We start from the raw sequence: 11411 nt of genomic DNA, 5'->3' as shown, positions 1-11411 counted from the left end.
AAAATAATTATCTAGTGCACACTTCTTCTACCAAAACATCGTAGTTTCCTTGGAAAAGCCGTGGTTGGTGTCACTGTTGGAGAAAATACTTACTTCGAAAGGATAGTAGAGGTGTCGAGCTGTTGCTCTCACCCCCGCTGATTCGTGACTGGTGCCCGTCTCCGGTGTCAGGATGTGTTAAAGTACTTTTTCGAAGGGTGGATCCACACGCGGTGAAAACTGGATCAGCTAGTCCAGTCGGTTGTTTCCCGATTCATGCGCTTCTTTGGGAAGTGGCTGCATTCTGAGAGGAGGCCGCTATGTCGCTGCTCTGACATTTACCCTAGCAAGGAAAATTTATTTTTGACAGTATACTTTTTACATCTCTCCAATACAATCAGCCCATAATTTGACAAGTCACTGTGGCCTGCATTTTTATCTTTAATAAAAGGAATAGGTACCATGAGAAAGGTTAATGAGAACATGTACTAGCCTAAACCTACTGAACAATCAACACAAACTGCAATGTTTCGGATTAGGCTAAAATGTGCCACTCTAATCTTTACAACGAGAGACCTTGTCCATGTTTTTTTAACTTAAGATCTAACTGTAAACTCTTTGCATCTTTCTGTTAAGTAGTACCTTAGTTCTAACCAACCATAGGAGCCTTTAACCATGAGCTCAAGTCCTAACCTGTGGTAGGCTCCTTTGCATCTAAGTACCTTAGTTCTAACCAAACATAGGCTCCTTTGCTTAGCATACCTAAATCCCAACCAACTGTAGGCTCTTGCAACTTAAATAAGGTAATCAAGTTCTAACCGTCTTAGGCTCCTTGTATATGTTTAGTGCACCAGACTTCTAACCACCAGGAAGAACCTTTGCATCTGTACATAAAGTACCTAGCCAAGATATAACCTGTCATGGGATCTTTTAGCATCTTTGCCTAACGTACCTAGGTGGCTACAGTCGTAGGCTCCTTTGCCTAACGTTCTTACCAACCATAAGTTCCTTTGCATCTTTACCTAAGGTACCTTGGCCTACATATACCGTGTGGTTAATCCCTTTGCATCTTTGCCTAACGTACTTAAGGCCTGGCCAACCGCAGACTCCTTTGCATGTCTAACGTACCCAAGGTTTACCCAACCGTAGACTCCTATGCATCTTTAATCTAAGGCCTAACCAGCCGTAGGCTCATTTAGCATCCTGTCTAACGCATCTAAGCTACGACCAACTGTAGGCTCCTTTGCATCTTTGCCTAAGATACCTAAGGCCTAAGCAACCGTAGGCTCCTTTGCATCAATCTCGAGCAACCCGTCGGAGGGAGTACCCGTGAGAAAAATCCGTCGAAACCCGTCGTACGCAACGACAAGTCGCATCGATTCTCCTTCTTTCTTCCCTAACTGTCTCCATTAATCGTTACTCGTTTCACTACTTTCGTGGTCTTACCTCTTCGGCCTGGGGTTTAACCTCGTCTTCGGACATTTTCCCCGATATTAGTACTCCCACTAGACGTAAATACGGACCAACAGAGACATGGAATGGCGGGTAAAAGAAGGCTGTCAAATCTAGCCAATCACAGACCAGGTACAGATGCCGCCAAGAACAAATGAAGACTGACTGTGCGTTGTTGCGATCTTTATAAATGTGTTTTAATCGGTTCCTCTTATAATAGCGGAGTGATTTCGTCATTCGTGCTCATTTACACGTAAAATGCAATTCGCACGACTGAAGGAAGTGGTATGAATATCACTCTGATTAAAAACACACTACCGTTGTCCTGCCACTATTTCATGAATGGCTGTAGGCTAAACGTACCCAACATTCAAAAACAGTTTTTTTTTATGTAGTCGGTTACTTCATATAATAAGAATTCGGTGATTTTGAGATAAAATCTTAGCAGAGCAATGCAATATGAATGAAGTTTTTTGATGGCGTTATTTTGTTATTCATTGATGGCACAAAAAATAAAACTTTAAGTATTGTTTGTGAATATTGCAAAAATTCATCTAGTTGTTGGATATCGATATTCACCGTTGCATTGTATATACATTTTAGCGCATGATCTACAATATAACTCACGGTAGTTTTGAATTATCTGTTAACGTACTTTTATTTATGAAAATATTTACATTAGAAGATTCAATCTGTCTCTACACGTCCGTGTAGTCAGACTATAGGTCTGATCCAGTCTAATGACAATTTTCAAACTATTTCAGTCATCTTTACTTTAAAATCCACAATTCAAATATGCAAGAAATAATTTTCATTAATGTATTATTATAAACATTTTGAAATGCTACTTCAGTCATTTGATGGTGAGATGAAAATATGATTTTCATATATGTTAACCGATGGGGAATTTTTTATTTGATAATAATTTCAGTGACATTGCCGACTCAGTCGACAAATCACTTGTAGGCCAAGGCAGCAATGCCACTGGTCTTGCTTTCTCTGCCTTTCTCCTCGGTCCGCTGGTTCGAATCCACGAGAGGACGTAATTATCAACTAAAAATTATATATATATACACACACACACACACACACACACATATATATATATATATATATATATATATATATATATATGTGTGTGTGTGTGTGTGTGTGTGTGTGTGTGTGTGTGTGTGTGTGTGTGTGTATAACTGAATCACGAAAGTTAGGAACATGATAAATCCATAGATAAAGATATATGCCACGAAGGAAAAATAAACGAAGGAGTAACTGCGAGACCCTTCGACGTTCCCACGTCCTTTACTAAGCAGAACTGAAATACATGGGACAAAACAAGAAGATTCGTATAACTGACAGATAGGGATTATAAAGAGATTCGTACCTAGAATCCGACACACCTGGAAGAGAGTAACCTTCCCAAACAAGCATAAACAATGGGTTCGATTAAAAGTTTAAGATAACCATCTCAGATACAAGGACAAGATAATTAAAGAATTATAGGTGACAGCTGTTCAGAACTTTGGTAAACAAAACCATGTTCACAATACAGGTTAGACATACATTACAACGAAGATAACTCAAAGGCAACTAATTTTTATTTAAGTCTGTAATTATATCTTTGAGGTCATTCTTAAACATGTTACAAATATAAGGGTCTAAATGAAAAAGGCCACGACTAACATTGAAATTACAATGAAAAGTAAGTTGTATTAAAGCAGATTCTAAAAGATTTCGTGATAAGACATCTCTTGACCTTGCAATTACTGAACTACCAACCCAATTTATTCGGTGGTTGTTTTCACTTAAATGAATTAATATTGCATTAGATGTTTGCCCAGTTTTTACAGAATATTTATGCTGGTTTAGCCTTACTTCTAGGCCCTTGCTAGACTGTCCGTGGCATATATATATATATATATATATATATATGATATATCTATATATATATATATATATATATATATATATATATATATATATGTATATATATATATATATACTTCTGAGCTGCTCAAGTGACTTCAAAGCGTTGTACGTAATCATGCTGGTCTCGCTAAGGTGCTACTTCAGCAAACCCAGGTTCCCACTGAGAAACTCATTATCCAGTAACAATTTCAGCCATTAAAGTCAATTAAATGGCTGAAGATACAGCAGCCACAAATCATGTAGACCATCTTCAATAAAAAGCAAGCGCTCATCAGTGCAATGCCTATTATATTACGCCATAAGATTTGCTGCTTGTTGGATACCAGCGGTAAAATGCACTTGGGAAATGTTATGTTATATGTAAACTGCTTTACAAATACGTATGCTACAAAAAGAGGGAATGTTTGCCAATTATAATAGCGTTTTATTCTGTTCAGGATTTGCTGTTCAGTAAATCTGCAACGTTCTGAGAAGGAAAAAACAGCACACCAATAGTTCAAGCAAAAGTTAAATATCCCCTAACCTTTGGTCCTGGTTGAAACTTTAGAAGGTGAAAAAGAATATTTTTTTTTTCCTTTTCATGAAAATATGTCTGATTTAACATTGACTTACTATTTCTATAAGTGAGTTTTTAGGTCTTTTGAAAAGTTCTACAAATGCAATGTTCATCCCTTGCATGCATGCATGTCATGTAAATGATAAATGACTAAACTAAGTGAAGAGTAGTTTTCTTGAATTTTATCTTAATTATTCCCTTTTTCTGTTTCTTCAATGCGTTCCATGGGTGGCCATATTTTGAAAATGTTTTGTTTCAGTGTGAAACCAATAAGTATTGCTGCTTGGTTTGGGTTACGGCTCAGAGCAAGAATTCCGAGTGTTACAAAATAAAGGACAGTGTGATGTTTGCATTGTCTATTTTGTATACTTGAATAAGTCTGAAAATGCCGATCTTTAAAAATATCTATGTGATATTTCACATCAGATGAAATATTGTGTATCTACTATAATTTAAAAACTACTTGTGCCACAGATCAGTTGAATGTCACGCACCTCAAAGATTTGAAGTTATCATACGCTCATTTCCTGTCATCCAGTTAATGTTTCATGGCTCACAATGAGACATTCATCCGTCCGCCGCCGAACAAAGAAGAGGGACAAACAAATGCAAACAAAGATGTATGTACTACTCGAAATATCAACAAAAAGCCGAATTGCTTGATTTCAAGTACAGCATTTCTTGGATGACAAAGCGCATAACGAGTACATAACCTTACAGGCAAACGTGCCTGTTACCATAAGAGATAAGATATATATATAATTATATATATATATTATATATATTATATATATATATTATATACATATATATATATATATATATATTGTGTGTGTCATTGCACTTATATAGTATCAGTATGTAAGTCTACATGTTTAGGCATTAGCTACATTATTATGCCATTTATGCATTCACTAAATAAGCGTTATTTAATAAGGCAGTATTGGAGTAATGGGAACGTGAGGTTTAAGTTTAAGGGTTATTTATGTCAGAAATAGATTGAAAACAAGTAAATAAATCGTAAGTGTATAACCTTTCCTTGGCAAATGCCGGATAATCGCATGAAGCACTTGTGTTTATGACGTACTTTACTGAAGCGTGGATGCACACTAACAGAACAAATAGCTTACTGAGTCTCTTTATTACAATGCTTGATTATTATTTAATTATTTATTTGTTGTTTATCGGCACCAAACTAATTTATAGCACCTACACATGGGCGTCCGCACTTAGGGGCAAGGGTGGCCAATTCCCCCCTCCCCGCTGAAAACCTGGAAAAAAATTATATATTTATTACATTTATTACATTTAACTACATCACTTTGTTTTCCTTCCATTTTACAAAATATTCTTTCAGCTTCAGTAAATTAAAGGTTTAATTATGCAATGTATAATATTTGTATACAGTATATGACTGCGTTGTTCTTTCTAGAAATATTTGAATTCCGCTGAATAGTATTTGGAATTATTGAAAAAAAGTAAATTAACATTGTAGTTATCCTTTATCGCATCTTGCTTTACTTAAATTATTGGCATCGCAGTACCACTGCATATTATATATATATATATATATATATATATATATATATATATATATATATATATATATATATATATATATATATATATATATACTATATATAATTTGCCCCCTCTTGGAAAATATGTTGCGGGGGCCCACGCTCCTGCAGCATCTACTAGTATCATGATCAAAGGTTCCCAAAGTTCTCGCTAAGGCCTCGTATACGAACAATATTGATGAAGTTAATAAAATCTACTTCCTATTCTTAGTTTTATTAGTGTTTGGAGTGTCAACCGCATTCTAGGACTAAGATCCAAAAGCCGGAATAGATCGGATCTACCATTTTCTTCTGGCTACAAATCGTAACAATGATTCAGATCAACGTCAAGGGATTTCCTGAATGAACATAAAAACTCCCATTCTCGTTCGAATCTGAACTAGACGGCAACGGCTGAACCCTTTTTGAGTTAACAGTTGTTGTATTATTACCTAAGCAAGTATAGTTTTTTTTTTTTTAACATTAGATCGTTTCCCGTGACAGGAGTTAGTTCCATAAGCGCCCCCTCCACAAACACAGTTGCGGGCACACTAAGTTTGTTCATGAGGTGCGAAGCTTTATTCCCTATTTACTTTACTCATTATTTAGTTCAACTTTACTTTATGTTGCTTTAAAATATTTATTTCATTTCATGTCTATTATCCCTTTTCTGCAACAATAGTAACCCTGAAAAAAATTACAGATGTTTCTAAATGAGATAATAGTACAATATTTCTACTTTACTTTTTACCCAACCCCTTTCATTTCTTTTTCTTTATAACTGAGGCAGAGCCGTGCTACTTAGCTTTGACGTCCATTGCTTTCCAGGTTAAGAACATTCTTAATTTTGAGGGCTATTCTCATATATTTCCCCCGTTTTCTGTTAGAAGATTTCAGTCCCTAAATTTATGTCCTGATCTTTTTTTTTTTTTTACTTATTTATTTACACATGAATAAATGTTCGGTAGTGTCCTCCTCCACGCTGCATACTTCATAGACCCCATCCTTAAATTTACCCCGGAAGTTGGCCTTTAAGTTCAACATATTCAGTCTGGCTTTCAATATGAAACAGGGGTCCTTTATTTCCAGTTCCCTTATGTAGTACTTGATTTCCTCGAGGTTATCTATGAACCTCAGCTTCTTTATTTATTTCCTCTTTTCTTTCAGTCTCTCGGATATCTTGATTAATTCTTATCTTTTTTCCCTTTTCAGTGCTTTTTTTGGCATATTCTCTCATTCCATTAATTTCTATACTATATTTGGTACATGTGTTCACCACCCTTTTTGTTCAGCATTGCCCATTGGGGGCTCTTAATTGATCTTCTACTATTTCTTTGATTAAATCTTTCTCCTCCGAATTTATGATGCTGTGGAAAAGCATTATTTTCTTATATTCAATTCTATAGGCTACTGGCCATATGGCGGACTCCGCTATAATTCCCCAATACGGCGTGCCCCTAGGTTGTCCTTACATTCCTCGGAGGATCCTGTATTGCATTTTCTCTAGTGCATTTAACTCGTTTTCCGCTAAGTCACACTATGTCTCAATGTTGGGAAATAATGTTGGTACCACTACTGTTTCATAGATCTTTTTCCTTACTTTTAGTGCCATATTTCCTACTTTCTTAACGTCCCCATATCTTCTCATTTCTCTTAGTAGGCACTCGATCTTTTGATCTTTTGATTTCCCGTTTTAATTTGGGTTCCTTTGAGCCATTTAGTGTGTACCATTCTCCAAAGTACTTAGATTCTAAAACGTAACTAATTGGGCCATTTTTAAGTTCTGTTCTTATTTGGACATCTGCATTCTTTCCTTTTTTTTGTCTATTACTAGCACTGCTGACTTACCTTAATATTGAATGTAAATTTCTTAAGCTTCTCTAGGCCGCGGCAGTTGCCAATTGCCATTTCTATTCCTTCTTTCCTGCTGGTGGAGAACATTATGTCATCAACAAATATTAGGGACTCTATTGCTATATATCTTATAAGTGTTACGTTCTTCCTGCTTAAATTATTCACTCTGTCTGTCACTATGCTGCATAGCTTTGGGCCGTAAATTGTACCTTGTCTAACATTTTCTGTTGTGGATTGTATTAGTTTCTCCCGCAGGGCACCTCACGACTGCTTCGCCGTTTCAATTCATTATTCTTACAAACCATGCATCTTTCCACCCTATCATTTTCCCTGTCTCTTTGATGCAGTCCTCCAGATCCAGTTTATCAAAGCACTTATACACATCCCCAACTGTGGATCTTCCTTCTATGCCATCACATTGGAACTAGGCTATCTTCTGGTTTATCTCATTCTTCGTTATTTCCATCCTCATTTTTTCAAATACCTTGCTTATGTTACTAGTAATGAATATCCCCCTCTTGTTTTCTAATGCTAGTTTGCTTCCTTTTTTATGCGGAGATAATATTTCCATTTTCTCCCATTCATCCGGAGTGTTTAACTCCTCTTCAATGTCTCCAATTGAGAGAGCCAGACTTTCAGTCATTTCTGTACCCATACTTTTTATGATTATATTATTTATACCTTGACTGACCGGGGTGTATTTATTTTTCAGGTTCCTTACCGTCTTTTCCACTTCGTGAATACTTGATTTTTGGATTTTTTTCAGTTTTTCCTGTCCCACTTATGGACATCCATTTCCGGTACTGGAGGTTAATTTCATCTACTAGCCCCCCAATTTCATCTTTAGGTTTATCTATATGAATAGATTTTTATAATATTGCTCATATTCTCTTTTAATTTCTTTAACATTTTCTATTACTTTCCCTTCCTTGTTTCTTACTGCCACCACGCTGTTTGGTTTTGTACCGTCTAGTTTTTTCCTGAAGTCCCAAAAGGCGGCTGCTCGTTTTACTCCCCCTTTGGATTTTATTTCGGCTCCTGTCTCCTTTATCCTGATGTCATCTTCCTTCATTTTTTGTCTAATAATGTATTCACTTATTAATCTCTCCTGCTCCTTAGGTCTCCTAACACTCTTGATTGGCTTTCCTTTTTTACTTTGGTTTTTTTTTCTTACACTTTCTCAATATTTTGCCCAGTTCTGTTTCCCATTTGGTGTATTTCTGTTTTATTTGACCATTTTCTCTTGCTATGTTTACCAAGGCTTGTCTATCTTTGCAATTTTTTAGCTTTCTTATATCTACAATGTATTTTCCACTCTTGCTTCTCTCGCATACTATTCTCCAGTTCATGACCACTCTCACAGCACAGTGACCAGAGTGTATTAGTTCAGAGGATATCCTGTATGGAGTTATTTCTTTTGTTTCATCTATTTCTATTCCTTGTACTCCTTCTTCATCTTCTTCTTTTATCATTACATAGTCAATAATAGATTTCCGCATGTTTTGTATTCTTGTCCTTGTTCCAATGGATTTTCTATGATTATTCAATAACATAAGTTTGTTTTGTTTGATTAGGTTCAGGGGTGCTTTTCCTCCTTTAGTCACTTCTTCTTATTGTTGGAGATGACTTTTCCTATTTTGCAATTGAAGTCTCCAAGGATCATTACTATTTCTTTGTTTTCCTCTGCTTTATTTATTTCCTCTTCTGTTGAGGAGTACATGCTTATCAGCTGGTCCTTTTTGTACTTATTTTCCTGTGGGGCATATAGTATAACACCTAACTTTATCTTGTTTGTGCCGTTATTAATACTGACCCAGATAGATTCATGAGTTGTGTTTTCTTTTCTAGTTTGTACAGTGATACTTGCCAGTTCATTCGTAATGCCTATTAGGACCCCTCTTCCAGTCGTTATGGAACACCTTGTAACCAGTTATTTCCACATATTCATTTTCGTGAAGGTGAGGTTCTATTAGGCACATTATTAGTGGGTCCACCTTTTCCATTATTTCTTTCAGGGATTCTAATTTTGACTTGATGCCCCTAATATTTACGTAATATATTCCATAGTTAGTGTATAGTTTTTTCCTTATACTTCTTGTCTTTCTACGATTGTATTTAGTTTTGCACACCTCTATCCCTACTGACCTCTCCCTAGGTATGGTCCACTCATGTTGGACACAATGGGGTTTCTTACTACTTCTGTCCACGACACTGGGTTTGACACCTCTGCTTGTGTATTCCTTATTTCTAACAAATGTAACTTGTTCGCTACTTCTTCCATTCTCTCTTTTAACATATCCACTTCATTTTTTAACTATGTATTCTTTAGCGGTTTTCCCTATCTGGCTATTTCTTTCCAGGTTTTGTGTGTTGTAACACCTGAAGCGGCAGCTCATCTCGTTGCATAGACAAGGTTCCCTGTTTTTAAAAAACCTACACATATACTGCTCATCCCCATCTCTGCTTGCTCCTTTATTCTGGCTCATAGTCAACGTGTGTCTCATTTCTGGGTACCTTTTCTTTCAATTTACTATAGCCCTATTTTGGCTTTTGATTCTGTGACTGTATTTACAGTTTCTACCATATTTGCAGTGACTCTCTTTGAACAGCTTACATTCTAACCTTTGGCCTTCTTCATTTCCTCGTATTATAGTCGTATTCTGGCTAATGACTGTTACCATATTTACAGTTCCTGCCATATTTGCAGTAACCCTCTTTGTAGAACTTACATACTGTCATTTGGCTTACTTCTTTTCTGTCCTGACTGTTCTGGGATCTTTTATAGATTCGGCTGTTCCATTTAAGCAGGTACTCAAAAGTCTCTCCTGTCTTACACTTTCCTGCTCTAAAGAATCTACACACTGTTCTTGTTAGCTTATCCTTATCTTTAAGTGCACTTTTATTTTCCCGTGGTTCTTTGCTTCCTATCAAACCCCTCTGTTGATCATGTTCCCTGTTCAGGGCTTTGCTATTTAAGCATAGCTCGTCGTCAGGGTTACTAAGCTAGTTACTCTTTGGTCTGGACATTATTTTAGTGGGCCTTTCCGTGGTTGTACCTTCTTTGCTTTCGGTATCCTTCACTAAGTTTTCATTTAGGGTTTTCAGGTCTTCTATGGGTCCGAATCAGCCAAGGTCCGTATAAGCCTGATCCCCTTCTATGAGACTCCATTGATTACTAACTGTCTTTCTGTTTTCAGCAATTTCTCCAATTGCTTTTTCTAATTTTTCTTTGTAAGATCTGCAGTCTTCTTTGAGTAACTGTAGTTCTTCTCCCATTAATTCATTCTCCTCTTTTACTTTCTCTGCACTTTTTATTCCATCCAACACCATATTTTCCAAATTCTTGATGATCTGGGATTTTTCCTCTATCTCTTTTCTCATAGCAATTTCCTCATCCTGACTTGTAGACCCTTTTTACTTGTACGCTCTCTTCCTTCTACACAATACTATTGTTTTCTTCCTCATAGCATGTCATGCAATACCAATATAGGCCTTTTACCTTTTCTGTCATTTTAATTGACTTCAAGAAATTCTTCATTTGAGGCTTGTTTAGGCCTGTGCTTTCACCTTTGCACTGAATGCAGAATCATTTTTTTGCATTTATTGCAATCGGCACTTTCGTCCACTGGGCCTAGCTGGACCTTGCATTGTCCACACGGGCATGACTCCTCCCTATCACCTGTTGTGTCTAAATCTATTAGCTTACTGTTGTCATCTAAGATGACTACCTTTGAACATTTTTTGATGTCTAACAAGGAGCTGTCACTCCTCTCTACAGTTTTTTCTACGGCTTCTTTTACTTTGGCCTTTTTTGAAGGTTGGACATGCCATCCTTTGAATTCGTTCTGACTTCAATTTTCGTGACCTGCTGTTTACCACCTTCCGCCATGTCTTTTTGTCTCCACTAACAACACACCTTTTAATCCGGTCACTGCGTGACTGTAATCCAACCTTCTTCTTCTTCTTTATTTCAGTAGGAGATCTGGCTTCTTTTACTGGAGCCAGTGTACTCCCCTGCAAAATCACATCAGAAATACAAAGATTAGTCATGCTAACTTTGATATGTGTTAGCAGTGAAGGTATGG

The sequence above is a fragment of the Macrobrachium nipponense genome, chromosome 1, assembly GCF_015104395.2.
Source record: "Macrobrachium nipponense isolate FS-2020 chromosome 1, ASM1510439v2, whole genome shotgun sequence".
NCBI classification, from domain to species: Eukaryota; Metazoa; Arthropoda; class Malacostraca; order Decapoda; family Palaemonidae; genus Macrobrachium; species Macrobrachium nipponense.
This window is presented reverse-complemented; position numbering follows the sequence as displayed.